At 38.2% G+C, this 17,826-nt stretch overlaps 1 pseudogene; it reads left to right on the top strand.

Annotated features, from left to right (window-relative positions):
* The first annotated feature begins 3,185 nt into the window (after nucleotides 1-3,185).
* Nucleotides 3,186-17,826, top strand: part of LOC112308247 (dnaJ homolog subfamily B member 6-like) — a 32,093-nt pseudogene continuing 17,452 nt past the window's right edge.

Here is a 17,826-nt window from a genome sequence, read left to right as displayed (position 1 = left end):
ATGTACATAGCAGTACTACATAAAATAGCCACAATTTGGAAACAGCCTAAATCCCTTTTAGGAGATGAATGGATTAAAAAAAAAAACAAAACTGTAGTAAATTTACACAATGGAATATTATGTGGGCAGGAAAAATAAGGAATTCTTACCTTTTGCAACTTCATGGGTGGAACTGGAAAATACTATGCTAAGTGAAATAAGCCAGTTAGTGAAATACAAATACCATATGATCTCACTTACAATTGTAATCAAATTAACAAGATAAAGTAATGAGCAAAATAGAATCAGAGGCATAGAATCATAGAATAGACTGACAGTGGTAAGAAGGGAGGTGAGAGGGGGTGCTGCTTGAAAAATGTGAAGGGATTAGTCAAGGCAAACATATGAAGGACCTATGGACATAGACAATTGTGTGGGGAATGACTGGGATGGATGGTGGGCTGGGTGGAGGGGGCAAAGGGAAAAAATTGAACAAGTGTACTACCATAAACAACAAAATATTTAAATTAACAAATAATAAAACAATAGAGTGGAATAAAACAGATCTCTGAGTTTTACACATACACACATGCATACAGACATACACGCTGTGCTCTATGTGCTTCACATGTTTGTTATTATTTAATCTGCAAAATAATCCTAGAAATGAGTATAATCATTTCCCCAGTTTCCAGGTGGGAAAACTAGGATATAGACAGTTTAAAGAATAAGTAATCAGCCCTTATTCACCTGATGCCCCAGCATTGGAACAAAAGCAAGTGAGTCCAAGTGGGGAAGATGGTGGCAAGGTATGTGTGAGCTGAATTCACTTGCTCATGCACCCAACTGAGATACCTAGCTGACCTTCTGAAGAACAGAGTGAACAGCTTATGGAATCCCAGCTTAGATGAAGTTTGGAAACCAAAATTGTAGAGGATATTGAAAAACAGATGGTAAGGAGATTGTGTTGGGATGGCAAGGTCACTGGAAACTGCATGGGGACCAAGGCTACTGCAAGTCCCAGGCCTGGTGCCTGGCACTGGGTTAAGCAGCTGCTGGAGGAGCTTTGGAGGAGAACCAGATAATGACTGTAACTTCGCAGCTCCCTCCCTTCCCAGAGTAGGGAAGGCAGCCCCACACCAAGAGAGACCTCAAGGCGCTGGGGGGAATAAAGTTGCAGTGGGAGACATACATATGAGGTATTCCCCTGCTGGTACTGCAGTCTCCGGCTGGGACAGAGAAATTTTGGAGCCTAGAGACACGTGGGGAAGGAAGAGGAGTTGGGCCATGACACACCCTGACCCGGATAGTCTCCGAACTGGTCAAAAAGTTGGGCTGTATGAAAAGCCAGGTACTTGTTAAAAACAGTGGGCACAGACGAGAGGAATTTACTCAAAAGAAGGCTCTCAGCTGCTGTTTAAGGCTCTCACGCAGTGGCTGGACTAGCAAGGAGGGAGGAGGAGGGGCACAATTTGCTTCAAATCAGTGTGCCTCACAGACTGATCAAAGTGGGGCAGCAGGGGGTCAGAGGTTTAGCAGTCCCCAGAAAGACTTCATTTAATAGGGGAACTAAACTGCCCTGAAGAGACTGAGAGTACACAGCAGCCACACAAGCAAAGGGGGAGAGGATGGGGTGTCAGTTGCTCCTATTCAGTGAACCTTATGGGCAGCACAACTGCTGGATTAAAGGTGCCAGCCTGGCTCAGATGGATAGTGGGGACCATGTAGTGCTCTGAAGGATTGGGCTTGAGGCTGGGAACGTGTGAATATTGTAGTCCAGACTTAGCCCTCACCCTAACAAAATCACAGGAAAGGAAAAAAGCCCAGCACCCCTCTGCCTGGAGCTTCCAGGAAAACTTGCTTATCAGTTTAAAGTCAGCAGGAGGCTTTTTTTTCTAAGTGTGAGACAATAAGACCTGGAGTTATTATGAAAGTACCAAAGACAGATTCAGAGAGGGATCACAAAGCTAATGCCAACAACTGAGAGACAGACCAATTTCATATTGCTATCCTATAGAACATGCATTTTGTTGTTGTTTATTATTTTTGTTTCTTTTACTTGATTATTATTTTTTATTTCTCTTTCTGTTTAGTTTTCTTCATTTTTTTTGTTTAATTCCACTGTTTGACTGGTTTTCTTTGTTCTCTCATATTGCATTTTAATTTTTCTTCTTTCACTTCACTCATATAACAATAACACACTACTATTGGTCTTCTACTTTCTATTCTTTTTATTCAGATTATATATTTCTTTTCATATTATTGTTGTTCCAGTATTATTGTAAATAATTGTTCTATATTACTGTAAATCCTACACAACATCCCTCCCTAGTCTTAGCCAATTTTAATACATTTCTGAGGTTTATTACTGTGTGGTTGACTCTATTCTCTTTCATAGTGTGCCCAGTTTCTATCCTTTACTCTCACTATATCTCACTATCTAACCTGGTACAAGTGCACTGTTTTCTGGATTCAGCTCACATCCCTTCTCCCCGCTAATAAGAGTCTTATCTCTATTTAAACTTTTATAAAAAGTGGCAAGTTGGGTGAAATATCACAGTTATCGCTGTTCTTCTTCAAAGGATCTATCTGTTCTCTATTTGTTGGTACTCTAAATCCCACAGAATACTTTCCTGCTATCTTAATCCATTTTGCCTTTGCCCTGACACTGATCACATACAAGATAAAGTGGAAGTTGTGAACACCAGCAAACCCACTGAAGGAGAGAACCAAGGAACATAGGAAACACCAACAGGTAAAATCCAAGTACACCAAGAGAGCCCACATGAACAGAAGAAATGGCAACCCTAGAGCATCCAGAAAAGGAGATCAAAATGACCTCACCCTGAGTCCCACAAAACTCCTACCAGAGAAGTTCACCATACAAAGACAGCTAGCAAAGGAGAGCACCAGAAAGCACAGGGACAAACAAAAAAGAGTCATCTAAAATGGGGAGACAAAGAAAAAACCTGCAATCAAAAGGAATGGAAGAGTAAAGGCTAAAAGAGCTAAATGAAATGGAGGCAAGCAAACTATCAGATATAGAATTCAAAAGAATGGTTATAAGGATGCTCAAGCAACTTACAGACAGCTACAAGGAACTGAGTGAGAACTACAACCACATGAAAAAAGAAATAGAAACCATAAACAAGAACTAGGAATAAATGAAAAGTACAATTTCTAAACTAAAAATACACACAGGGAGGATGGATGAAGCACAGGACAGATTTAGGGAGCTGGACAACAAAGTAGAGAGAAACACCCAGGTAGGTCAGCTACATGTAAAAAGACTAAAAAATTATGAACATAGCTTAAGGGAACTGTAATAAAACATGAAACTCAACAACATTGGAATCACAGGAACAGCAGAAGGAGAATAAAAGGAGCAAGGGATAGAAACCTTGTTGAAAAAATAATGAAAGAAAAACTTTCCAAACCCAGAGAGAGGAAAAATCATACAAGTTCAGGAAGCACAAAGAGTCCCAAAGAAGATGAACCCAAAGAGGCCTACACCAAGACACATTACAATTAAAATTCCAAGTTTTAAAGACAAAGAGAGAATCTTAAAAGCAGCAAGAGAGAGCCAGAAATAACATACAAAGGAGCTCCTATAAGACTAGAAACTGATTTCTCAACAGACACACTACAAGCCAGGAGAGAATAGCAAAAAATATTCCAAGAAATGAAAAGCAGAGGCCTGCAACCAAAAAGACTACCCAATAAGATTCTCAATTAAAATGGAAGGTGAAATAAGGACTTTCCCAGACAAAAGAAGGCTGAAAGAATATACCTCCACAAAACTAGCACTGCAAGATATGCTAAAGGGACCGCTATAAGAACTGAAAGGAAAAGAGTGTGAGAGAGAGAGGAACACAGGTACAAAGGGGGGGAAATGAACAAGTACCTATCAATAATAACCTTAAATGTAAATGGATTAAATGCTCCAATCAAAAGACATATGGTAGCTGAAGGGATAAAGAAACATGACCCACACATATGTTGCCTACAAGAGACCCATCTCAGAACAAAGACCTACACAGACTGAAAGTGAGGGGTTGGAAAAAAAAATTCCAACCAAGTTGACAGGAAAAAAAGCTGGAGTAGCAATACTTATATCAGATAAAATAGATTTTAAAATAAAAGCCATAAAGAGAGACCATGAAGGACACTTCATAAAACTCAAGGGAAGAATCCATCAAGAAGATATAAACATTGTAAACATATATGCATCCAACATAGAAGCATCCCAAAGAAGCAAAATATGCATTCTTCTCAAGTGCACATGGACCATTTTCTAAGATAAACCACATAATAGAACACAAAACCAGCCTGACAAAATTCAAGAATACTGAAATCATATCAAGAATTTTCTCAGACCACAATGGACTGAATCTAGAAACCAACCACAAGGAAAAAATTCAAAAACACTCAAACTCATGGAGATTGAAAACCATGCTATTAAACAATGATTGGCTTAAGAGTGAGATCAAGTTAAAAATCAAAATGTTTCTGGAAACAAATGAAAAATTTTCACTGCCTTGCCACAAGTCCTCTCCACCTTGGCTGCCTGTCTCTGCCCATACTACTAGACAGGATGAATGTTTCTTGTTTAACTCCTTGATTGTTGGACTTTCACACAGTTTGATTTTCTGTCAGTTCTGGTTGTTTTTTTTGTTGTTGTTGTTTTTAAACTGTTAGTTGTCCTTTTGTTTGTGCAGGGAAGCAAAGCATATCTACCTATGCCTCCATCTTTGCCAGAATCTCCATTTTTTTCTATTTTATAATTACAGTTGAAAAACACAGTATTGTTAATTATTATTATTTTATATTAGTTTCAGGTATACAGCAGAGTTATTAGAAAATTTTATAATTTACAAAGGGATTCCCTTCAATAATTCAAATACCCACCTGGCAGCATACATTTATCACAATATTATTGACTATAGATATTTCTCCAAAGAAAATACACAAATAGCCAATAGACATGTATAAAAATGCTCAATATCATTAATCATCAAGGAAATGAAAATCAAAACCACAAGATAATACCTCACATCTCTTAAAATGGATATTGTCAAAAAAGACAAGAGATAAGTGTTGGTGAAGGTGTGAGCAAAATGGAAACTTTATGTAATGTTGACAGGAATGTAAGTTGGTATAAGCATATGGAATATGGTTCAGAGGATCCTCATATGAATTATCATATGATACAGCAATCCTACTTTTGCATATATATCCCCCAAAAATTAAATCAGTATTTAGAAGAAATATCTGCACTTCCATGTTTATTGCACCACTATTCACAATAGCCACAACATGGAAACAAACTAAGAGACCACTGAAAGATAAATGGATAAAGAGAATGTAGTATATACATAAAATGGGATATTATTCAACCTTTAAAAAAGGAAATTCTGCCATATGCAGCAACATGAATAAATCTGGAGGATTTTATGGTAAGTAAAATAAGCTAGAAATGCAAGACAAATTCAGTATGATTTGACTTACATGAGATACCTAAAATAGTCAAATTCATAGAAACAGAGAGTACAATAGTGGTTGCCATGTGATGAAGGCAAGGGACAATGGGGAGCTGTTATTCAATAGGCATTAAATTTCATTTGTACCTGATGAACAAATTTTAGAGATGTGCTGTACAATAGAGTGCCTATAGTTAACAATACTGTATTGTACACTTAACAATTTGTCAAGAGGATAAATCTCATATTAAGTATTTTTACCACAGTAAAGAAAAGAATAACTCAAGCAATAGCTAGAGAGAAACATATAACTTCGGACATACAGAACCAGCTATGGCACAACCGGTCTGGTAAGGAGTGCGGTGGAGACTAAAAGGGCTGGCTGGGTGCCCATGGGTGGCAGTACTGGCAGGATAATTAAGTGGCTGCTTGGACCCCCAGAAGAAGATTGGGGTCTAAACCCTAAGCTAGGATTCCCAGCCTAGAACACCAGAGCCCAAAAGTACACAGATAACAACCAGTGGGAAAAGCAGAAGGGTTGCTCTCTACCAGAGACAGATGGTTGGAGATGCAAGAACCATTTACAGGGCCAACACACAAATTTTCATTTGCAGCCACTTACCTACGGCTCAAGCAAATTCAGGGGCAGTGTGGACTAGACATGTTTGAGGACAAACTGGGTCCAGAGGCTTTGCGAAGAGAACTGAGAGAGTAGCTGCCAGGATCCCAGTGGTGAGTCAGCTCCCAGACGGCAGCAGCCTTTGTGCTCAGGCAGACCACTCCCCTCTGAGTAGTAGTAGCCTGAGGGGAAAAAATAGCTCCAACTTCAGGAGGTTCTCTGCCCTGGCCCTTTGGTACTTAGGCCTGACTGGTGAGTCCTAGTGACCAGATAAACAACTGAAGAAGAGAGACAGAGACAGTAGATGACTGGCAAAGGTGGGGCAGAGTGGACTAGAGAGACTTGAAGAGAGACTGGGAGACTTAGGGTTTAGACTGGGAAGGAGTCTTTGGGGAGAGAACTAAGAAAGCAGACACCAGGATCCAGTGCTGAGCCAACCCCCATATGCAGCAATCACCCTGCTCAGGCAGACCACTCCCCTCCAAGCAGTAACTACCTGTGGGGAAACAATAGCCCCACCACAGGAGGGATTTGGCCCCACTCTATGGTGCTGGAACCTGACTGCCGAGTGCATAAGGACCATATTAACAATTGAAGGAGACAGGCAGTGGCAGCAGATCACTGAAAGTATCGAACAGGCTGCCTAAGGTCAGACAGGATCAACATCTGACATCACCAGAGGCAGATCCAGAAAGAAAAAGAAAAAAAAAGTGCTAAATACAAGAGTCTACCAATACCAAAGTCACTGTGGTCTCCTTCATGATTTGCAATATTTTCTTTCCTGCATAGCTTTATAATATTCATTTCTTGTCCAGCAAATTTGTATATAATAAGTCACTAGATTTTATACTATAGTGTATTTCAACCTACACATTTTGCCCCTCCTTTCTCTTAGCCCATCTTACCTTTCTCTTTCCTTGCAATATTCTGATTTCAAATTTGGTTTTCTCTCTAGCTACAACTTGTTTCCATTCCACACTCTTACTATTTCTCCCCTGTCCAGACACTCAAAATGAATTATCTTGCCAAGGGTCACCTCAAATACGTTGGCCCAGCTATTAAAATACCCATATTCTCTCTACACCTGTGACAAACATTGCTACTTGGTCGTGGGTAAGGTAGGTGTTGTTGCATTGTTTTTTCAAGGTTATCTCTAGAGCTTCACTAATTCTTTTTTTGTACCTAAGAACATTTTTATTTTGATTAAAGTTAGGAGTATAGTTCTTAAAAAAGACTTCACTTTCCCATTGTTGTTATAAACCAGTGTTTCTTAAATGTAAGCAACAAGGAAAACAAGCAAACAAAAACCTTGGAAATAAAACCTTTTTAGATGCCCAGTTCTTTATTTCAACTAACAAATTTTAGTGGACCCCTTTTTTACTCTTTTTTTATCTCAAATTTTAATTATGCCTTCTTAGCCTGTTGTTTTTTTCTTTTTCCTTTTTGTTTTTCTTTTGTTTCTCTTTCATCTTGCCCATTCATTTTTCTTTATTCTCCTTTTTTCTATGCTTTTACATCCTGAATTTTAATTTTCCCCTCACTTAGTCTAGTTTTTGTTCCTCACTCTTAGTATTCCCTCTACCTCTATCATTACAAAATCACTTCCCAGTCCTCTAAACATCTCGTAGACTTTTCCTTGTTTCTTTTTTCCCTCTTACTCCCAAACCACCCATATTAATCTTAGCTCATTTGTTGTTGATAGTATTCTGGCGAATCTTTCTCACCAAATTGGCTCCTATATTTTTATTAATTATTTACTATTTTTCCTTCCTTTTTTTTCTCTCTCACTTTCTTTTATTTTATACTATTTTAATTTCTGCTTAAACCCTTAATTTTAATTTCTCTTTAAACACTTCCCTTCTCATACCCTATCCCACACTCTTCATTCCCTTTATTCATGTGGCAAAGGAGAGAAGATAAACTTTACCTTCTCTCGTTCCAATGCACCAATTCCCAACTCTTATCAATGCTTCTCCCTTTACCCTACCTAAATCATTTTTCTTTAACCAGGTCATCTCATATCCACTCTCTTTTCTTATAATAGTCTTAATCTCATTACACCCTTATTAATCCCAGTTCATTAGCTATTGGTAGTGGGATTGTTGGGGGAAGATGTATTTGCAGGTGTGGGTTTGATTCTTGGGTTCTATGGTTTCTTTCAGGCAGTGCCTGCACAACAGCACATAAGATGTGGTGGGCAAAGTAACACTCAGTCAACCAGCAGCAGGGAAGGACCCATGAAAGAAGGACCCATGAAAGAATGACCCAACAACAATCAGAACCCAATTACATCCAGAAAACAATCATAAAATGCCTAAAGGGCATCCCAAAAACATCAAGTTTCAGGTGATCAAGGAGACTGCACCACTGTATCTCACATACCTCCCACCATAGAGACAGAAGCAAAATGAAGAATCCCACAAACAATGAGATGACAAAAAACAAAAAACAAAACAAACAAAAAAAAAACAATCTAAAAGAAAGGAGGAATCCTCAGAAAGAATGCTAAAGGAAATACAGCCAAGTCAACTATCAGATATTGAGTTTTAAAAAATGGTTATAAATAAGCTCCATGAAACAAGTGCAAACTACCAAAATTATAGGGAAATTATGAGGGACTTACTGCAAACTATATCAGCATAAAAAATGACACAGAAACAATCAACAAGGACCAAGAAGAAATGAAGAATACAATTTCTGAATTAAAGGAAACAGTAGAAGGAATCAAAAGCAGGCCTGCTGAAGCAGAGAATCGAATCAGTGAGCTGGAGGACAAAGTAGAAAAAAACTCTAAAAAATAAGCAAGAAAAAGAAAAAAGATTGAAAAAGAATGAAGAGGGTTTAAGGGAAATGCAGGACAATATGAAATACAATAATAACCATATAACGTGGATATGAGAAGGAGAATAAGAGGAGCAAGGGAGAGAAAACCTGTTTGAAAAAGTAATGATACCCCCGCCCTGGCTATTCTTAGATTGTTCTTAACTTCAATGTGGGGGCGGGGATAGTGGGAAGAGGGTATTACAGGAACTACTATAAAGGACACATGGACAAAACCAAGGGGGAGGGTGGAGAGGGGGGAGGGAGGTGGGTTCACCTGGGGTGGGGTAGAGGGATGGGGAGAAAAGGCATACAACTGTAATTGCATAACAATAAAAAAAAAAAAAAAAAAAAAAAAAAAGGTCACAAATTCAAATGTTACCTACAAGTTTTAATACATATAGAATAGATAGAATACATATTTTAAAAATATGGAAAGTATTTAACCACTTTTTAAATAAAATTTCAGTGTTAAATTTGAAAAAAAAAAAAAAAAAAAAAAAAGTAATGATACAAAGCTCCCGTAATTTGATGAGAGAAGAAGCCACACAAGTCCAGGAAACAGAGAGGACCACAATCAAGAGGAACCCAAACAGACCCACTGCAAGACACATCATAACTAAAATGGCAAATTTTCAAGACAAAGAGATAATCTTAAAGGCAACAAGGGAGAATCTGGAAGTCGCATACAAAGAAGCCCCTATAAGGCTAGCAGCTGAATTCTCAAAAGAAACATTACAAGCCAGATGGAATGGCTAGAAATAGTCTAAGTAATGAAAATACAAAGGCCTGCAACCAAGACTACTCTACCCAGCAAGGCTCTCAATTAAAATGGAAGGCCAAATAAGGAGCTTCCCAGACAAAAGAAGGCTAAAAGAATACACCTCTACCAAGCCAGCACTGCAAGATATGTTAAAGGGACTGCTTTAAGAACAGGAAAGAAAACAGTGAGAGAGAGGAGAACAAAGGTAAAAAGGGGAATGAAATGGCAATGAATAAGTACCTATCAATAATAACTTTAATGTAAAAGGATGAAATACTCCAATCAAAAGACATGGATTAGATGAAGGGATAAGAAAACATGATCCACACGCATGCTGCCTACAACAGACCCACTTCATAACAAAAAACCTACACACACTGAAAGTGAAGGGATGGAAAAAAATATTCCAACTAAATGGACAGGGAACAAAAAGCTGGGGCAACAATACTTACTTCTGACAAAACAGACTTCAAAATAAAGGCCATAAAAAGAGACCCAAAAGGTCATTCTCCTGGGGATACAAGGTGAGTACAATATCTATAAATCAATAAACATGATACATTACAAAAAATTCAAGTATAAAAATGACATGTCATATCAATAGATGCAGAATAATAATTTGATAAAAATCCAGCCTCAATTTATCATAAGAACCAGTTACAAAATTGGAATACAGTGAACATACTTCAACACAATAAAGGTCACATATGACCATCTCAATCCAACATTATACTCAGTGGGCAAAAACTGCAAGTCTTTTTCTAAAGATATGTAACAAGACAGGGATGTCTGCTTTCCCCACTCTTATTCAACATATTTACTGGAAGTCCTAGCTATTGCATTCAGACAATAAAGACAAAAGAAGAAATAAAAGGCATGTAAATTGGAAAGGAAGTAACGTTGTCATTATTAGCATATGGCATGATACAGTAAATAGAGAACCCTAAACATTCCACAAAAAAACCTCCTTGAAATGACGAATTCAGTTAATTAGTACACAAAATTAATATCCAGAAATCAAGTGCATTAAAAAAATATTTTAATGTTGTTCAATTACAGTTGTCTGTATTTACCCGCTACCATTCTCCCCATCTGAGCCATCCACACCTCCATCCCCTGCTTCCATTCCCACTTGGTTTTGTCCATGCGTCCTTTATAGTAGTTCCTGAAAACCCTTACACCCTTCCCCCACTTCTTCCTCCCACCTCCCCTCTGGTTATTGTCAGAATGTTCGTTATTTCAATGTATCTAGTTATATTTTGCTTGCTTGTTTGTTTTGTTGATTAGGTTCCACTTAAAGGTGACATCATATGGCATGTGTCCCTCACTGCCTGGCTTATTTCACTTACCATAATGCTCTCCAGTTTCATCCATGCTGTTGCAAAGGGTAGGAGCTCCTTCTTTCTTTCTGCTGCATAGTATTCCATTGTGTAGATGTACCATAGTTTTTTCATCCATTCATTTACTGAAGGGCACTTAGATTAATTCCAGGACTTGGCTATCTTAAATTGTGGTGCTATGAACATTGAGGTGTATAGGTTCTTTTGGATTGGTGCTTCAGGATTCTTAGGATATAATCCAAGCAGCAGAATTGCCAGGTCAAAGGCAGTTCCATTTTTAGTTTTCTGAGGAAATTCCATATTGTTTTCTTTTTCTTTTTTCTTTTTTAATTTTTATTGTTATTCAATTACAATTGTATGCCTTTTCTCCCCATCCCTCCACCCCACCCCAGCCTAACCCCCCTCCCTGCACCAACTCCACCCTCCCCCTTGATTTTGTCCATGTGCTCTTTATAGTAGTTCCTGTAATCAATCCCCTTTCCCCACTGTCACCTCCCCACTCCCCCCTGGCTATTGTCATACTGTTTTCCACAGTGGTTGCACCAGCCTAAATTTCCACTCACACTGCACTAGGGTTCCCATTTCTCCACATCCTCTTCAACACTTGTTGTTTGTTGCTTTGTTTATGAAGATCAGTCTGACCGGTATGAAATGGTATCTCATTGTGGTTTTAATTTGCATATCTCTGATGTCTCGTGATACTGAGCACCTTTCATATGTCTCTCAGTCCTCTGTATATCCTCCTCGGAGAATTGTCTGTTCACGTATTTTGCCCATTTCTTAATTGGGTTGCTTGTCTTCCTGGTGTGGAGTCATGTGAATTCTTTATATATTTTGGAGATCAAATCCTTTTCTGAAGTATCATTGGAAAATAAGTGTTCCCATATAGTTGGTTCTCTTTTCATTTTAATTCTGTTTTCTTTAACCATGCAAAAGCTTTTTAATTTGATAAGGTCCCATTTGTTTATTCTTTTCTTTATGTCCTTTGCCCTAGGGGACATATCAGTGAAAATATTGCTGTGTGGAATGTCTGAGATTTTCCTACCTATGTTTTTCTCTAGGACATTTTTGGTGTCACAACGTATCTTTAAGTTTTTATCCACCTTGAATTTACTTTTGTGTATTGTGTAAGTTAGTGATCCAGTTTCCTTTTTTTGCATTTATCTGCCCAGATCTCCCAACACTATTTGTTGAAGAGGCTATTTTTGCTCCATTTTATGCTTCTGCCCCATTTGTCAAATATTAATTGACCATAGACACTTGGATTTATTTCTGGGCTCTCTATTCTGTTCCATTGGTCTATATGACTGCCCTTATACCAATACCAGGCTGTTTTGATTACAGTGGCCTTGTAATATGGTTTGATATCAGGTATTGTGATCCCTCCTGCTTTGTTCTTCTTTCTCAAAATTGCTGCAGCTATTTGGGGTCCTTTATGGTTCCATTTAAGTTTTTGAAATGTTTGTTCTATATCTGTGAAATAAGTCATTGGTATTCTAATAGGGATTGCCTTGAATCTATACATTGCTTTGGGTAGTGTGGGCATTTTGATGATGTTAATTCTTCCAATCCATGAGTATGGTACATGTTTCCATTTTTTTGTGTATTCCTTAATTTCTTTCTTTACTGTTGTGTACTTTTCTGACTAGAGATATTTTACATCGTTGGTTAGGTTTATTCCTAGGTCCTTTATTTTTCTTGTTGCTATATCCAACAGGATATTTTTCCTGATATCTGATTCTGACATTTCATTGCTGGTGTACATAAGTGTCTTCGATTTCTGAATGTTGACTTTGTATCCTGCTGTTTTGCCAAATTCACTTATTATTTCAAATACGTTTTTTTGGTTGAGTCTATAGGATTGTCTATGAACCATATCATGACATCTGCAAATGATGACAATTTTGCTTCCTCCTTTCCACTTTGGATGCTTTTTATCTCTCATTGTTGTCTGATCACTATGGCTAAGACTTCCAATACTAGGTTGAATAGGAGTGGCAAAAGCAGGCATCCTTGTCTTCTTCCTGATTTTCATGGGAAAGAATTTAGTTTTTGCCTATTGAATATGATATTGGCTATAGGTCTCTAATATATGACCTTTATTATGTTTAGGAATGGTCCCTCTATTCCCACTTCCCTGAGTGTTTTTGTCATAAGTGGGTGCTGTATCTTATCAAATGCTTTTTCTGCATCTATTGACATGATCATGTGATTTTTGCCTGTCCTTTTGCTTATGTGAAGTATTCTGTTTATTGATTTGTGAATATTATACCAACCTCGCATCCCTTCAATGAATCTCACTTGATCATGGTGGTTGACCTTCTGAATGTATTGCTGGATACAGTTTGCCAATATTTTGTTGAGAATTTTAGCGTCTATGTTCATCAGCGATATTGACCTGAAGTTTTCTTTCTTTTTTATGTCTCTAACTGGTTTTTGGATTAGGATGATGCTGTCTTCATAAAAAGAGTTTAGGTGTCTTCTGTCTTCTTGAATTTTTTGCACAGTCTATGAAGGATCAGGGTTGTCTCTTTCTTAAATGCTTCATAAAATTCCCCTGTGAAACTGTCCCATTCAGGGATTTTGTGGGCTGGGAGTTCTTTGTTACTACTTCAATTTGATCTTCTGTTATTGGTCTGTTCAGGCTTTCTTATTCTTTTTCATTCAATTTTGGAAGATTATACTTTGTAGAAATGTGTCCATTTCATCTAGGTTTTCAAATTTCTTGGCATACAATTCTTTGAATTAATTTATTACAATCCTTTGTATTTCTGTGGTATCAGTTGTAATAGCTCCTCTTTAATTTCTGATTGCATTTATTTGGGTTCTCTCTGTTTTTTTCTTGATGAGCCAGCTTAAAGACCTATCGATTTTGTTTATCTTTTCAAAGAACCAGCTCCTGGATTCGTTGATCCTTACAATTGTGCCTTTAGTCTCTATGTCATTTAACTCTGCTCTGATCTTGCTTATTTCCTTCCTTCTGCTTGCTCTGGGCTGTCTTTGTTGTTGTTCCTCCAATTCTTGTAGGCATAGGGTTAGGTTGTTTGTTTGAAATGTTTCTATCTTTTTAAGGTAGGCCTGCATTGTTATGAACTTCCCTCTCAGGACTGCCTTTGCTGTGTCCCATAAGTTTTGGGTGGTTGTGAGTTCATTTTCATTTGTTTCCAGAAAGTTTTTGATTTCTTCCCTAATCTCGTTCTTGACCCTTTCATTGTTTAATAGTATGCTATTCAGTCTCCATGATTTTGAGTGTTTGGGTTTTTTTCCTTTGGGGTTGGTTTCTAGTTTCAGTCCCTTGTGGTCAGAGAAAATGCTTGATATGATTTCAATTTTCTTGAATTTGTTGAGGCTTGGTTTGTGTCCTATCATGTGATCTATCTTTGAAAAAGTTCCATGGACTCTTGAAAAGAATGTGTCTTTTGCTTCTTTGGGATGAAAAGCTCTGTATATATCACTTAAGTCCATTTCCTCTAGGGTATTGTTAAGTGACACAATATCCTTGTTGATATTTTGTTTGGAAGATCTGTCCATTTTTGATAGTTGGATGTTAAAATCCCCTACTATAATTGTGTTGCTGTTAATATCTTCCTGAAGTCCTCCAAGATTTTCTTTATGTATTTGGGTGCTCCTATGTTGGGTGCATATACATTTACAATGCTTATGTCCTGTTGGTGAATTTTTCCTTTGAGTATTATGAAGTGACCTTCTGGGTCTCTCTTTATGGCCCTTCTTTTGAAGTCTAGTTTGTCTGATATGAGTATTGCTACCCCGGCTTTTGTTTTCCTGTCCATATGCTTGGAATATTTGTTTCCAGCCCTTCACGTTCAGTCTGTGTATGTCTTTTGTCCTGAGGTGGGTCTCTTGTAAGCAGCATATGTGTGGATCATGCTTTCTTATCCATTCGGTTACTCTATGTCTTTTGATTGGAGAATCTAATACATTTATACTTAGGGTTATTATTGATAGGTACTTGTGAATTTCTATTTTTTTCATACCTGTGTTCCTTTCTCTTTCACTTTTTTTTTCCTCTTCTTAAAGCAGACAATTAGCATCTCTTGCAGGTCTGGTTTGCAAGAGGTATATTATTGGTGGCTTCTTTTTTCTTGGAAGCTCTTTATGTGGCTTCCATTTTAATTGAAAGCCTTGCTGGATAGAGTAGTCTTCATGCAGGCTTTTGTTTTTCATTACTTGGAATATTCCTTGCCATTCCCTCTGGCTTCGAGTGTTTGCATTGAGAATTCAGCTGGTAGCCTTATAGGAGCTCCCTTGTATGTTACTTCCTGTTTCTGTATTGCTGCCTTTAAGATTCTCTCTTTGTCTCCAATTTTGCCATTTTAATTATGATGTGTCTTGAAGTGGGCCTCTTTTGGTTCCTCTTGTTTGGGACTCTGTATGTTTCCTTGATTTTTGTGGCTTTTTCTGTTATCCAATTAGGGAAGTTTTCCATCGTTACTTTTTAAAACAGATTTTCTATTCCTTGCCCTTCTTCTTCTCCTTCTGCTCTCCCTATTGTATGTATTTTATTACGTTTCATGTTGTCCTGAATTTCTCTTACCTTACTGAGTCTATTTTCCTTTTCTTGCTCTTTCTCAGTGCTTTTTTACTACCTTGTCCTCCAGCTTGCTCCAATCCGATCCTCTGCTTCATGGAGACTGCCTTTGATTTCTTCTACTGTGTTCTTCAGTTCAGAGATTGTATTCTTCATTTTCTCTCAGCCCTTGTTGATAGTTTCTATTTCCTTTTTCATGTTGATATAGTTTGAAGTGGGTTCATTATAGTTTCCCTGTAGTTTTTGGTAATTATCTGTGAGCTCATTGAGCTTCCTGATAACCATTGCTTTGAACTCATTATCTGATAGCTGACTTGCCTCTGTTTCATTTAACATTCTTTCTGAGGCTTCCTCCTTTCCTTTCATTTGGGGATTGTTTCTTTGTCTTCCCATTGTTTGTGAGTCCCTTCTTGTTAGCCTCTGCTTCTTAAATTGATCTTTTCTGACTTCCTGGGTTTATGGAGTGAACTTCTATGGTAAGAAACCTGTGAGATCATGTGGTGCAGTCTCTTTGATCTCCTGAACTTTCTGGTCTTGGGATATCATTTCCATTGGCTTTCTGAGTGTGTTTAAGTTTTGATTGTTGTTTGGTCTTTCTTTGGTTGGTCCTTCCTTCTGGTTGGTTAGCTGAGGGTCACTCAGCCCACCAAATCTTGTATGCTGTTGTGCAGGTGTGGACAGGTTGTTTTTAACCTGGTTCTTCTGTGTGTACGAAGTTTTGAGGCATCTCTGTCACTATTGTTCAGTTGTTTTTTCTGGGTAATTTCTCCACTGTTTAGTTGTAATTCCAGATTGGTTCTGGATGGAGTTTAGTGTTGCTTCCACTCACTCCTTCTCCTTTTTCCATTATTATCTGTTGATGGTTCCTTTGTTGTTGGGTTCTCTCTTCCAGCAGTTATATTGGTGTTCACAGTTCCCACCTAGTCTTTTATCAGTCAGTCGGAGTGGGAAGGCAAAATGGATTAAGACAGCAGGAGTATATTCTATGGGACTTAAAATACCAACGTGTAGAGATGAGATAGGGGATCCTTTCTATAGGTATTGCATTAACCATGATATTTCACCCAACTAGTCAGTTTTTAGAGAGGTTGGGGAAAAGATTAGACTCTTGTTAGGGGGGAAGGATTGTGAATTCGATCCAGAAAAGAGTGAGCTTGTGGGAGGTGAGATTATGAGGTAAAGTGAGAGTAAAGGATAGTAAATAGGTGTAGTATACAAGTGAATAGAGTTAACCACAGAGTAATAAAGCTCTGGGAGACCGTGAAATGAGCTAAAATTCAGGAGGGGTGCTGTGTAGTATTAACAATTGTATGGAACAACAATTATTTATAATAGTAATGCCGCAACAATCATATGACAGAATCTACGTGACCTGAATATCGAGATTAGGAAGTATATGACCTAGAATAATGTGCTATTGGAACACAAGTAAAGTGAAGGAAGGAAAATTAAAAATACACTATGCAAGAGAGAACAAGGAAAAACAGTCAAACAATGCAATTAAAGAAACAAAATAAGAAAACTAAACAGAAAAAAAGAGAAATAAAAAATACTAATAAAATAAAAGAAGTAAAAATAATGAAGAAATAATAATACAAATAAACAATAACTTGCAAGTTCTCTGGAGTAGCAAAGTGAAATTTGTCTCACTGTCTCAGTTGTTGGGATGATCCCTCTTTGGGTCTGTCTCTGGTCCTTTCACAGCTCCAGATCTTATTGTCTCACTTGTGGGATAGAAAAACATGGAATAAAAGAGAAAAAGAAAGAAAAATGCCCCTGCTGGCTTTAAAAGGGCCAAGCAATTTCTGCTGGTCTTCCTGGCTGCAGCAAGCTGAGGAGGGTTGGGTTTCCCTTTTCTCCCTTTCTGTGTTTTTGTGGGTATTGAGGATAGGTCTGGGTAGCAATCCTCACTGTTGCCCAACCTCAAGTCCAGTTCTTCAGTTCAATGCTGAATCCCCAATGCCCTTCTGCACCAGGCCTACACCCTCAGTCCACCAGTTTTGGTGTCCTTGAGGTGCACCAGTTAGAGGCAACTCACACACCACATTCTTACTCTTTGCTGTCCTAGGTGCTAGGGACTCTAAAAGTCCCTTCAGAGTAGTTTGACTCCACCACTGACTTAAGTCTTTCTGGGGACTGCTGACTCCCTGATCCCTCTTGCTCTTCTCTGAGGTGGTTGCCTCCGCCTTCCTCTTAGCAAGCCAGTCTGGTCCCATGGTGCTAGAGTGCCACCTTGGCTGCAGCTGCTATCTCAGGTGCATGTCTCTGGGGTAGTG

Source organism: Desmodus rotundus, chromosome X, assembly GCF_022682495.2.
Source record: "Desmodus rotundus isolate HL8 chromosome X, HLdesRot8A.1, whole genome shotgun sequence".
Classification (NCBI taxonomy): Eukaryota; Metazoa; Chordata; class Mammalia; order Chiroptera; family Phyllostomidae; genus Desmodus; species Desmodus rotundus.
Note: the sequence above shows the minus strand (reverse complement) of the source record. Positions and strands in the feature narration are given on the sequence as shown.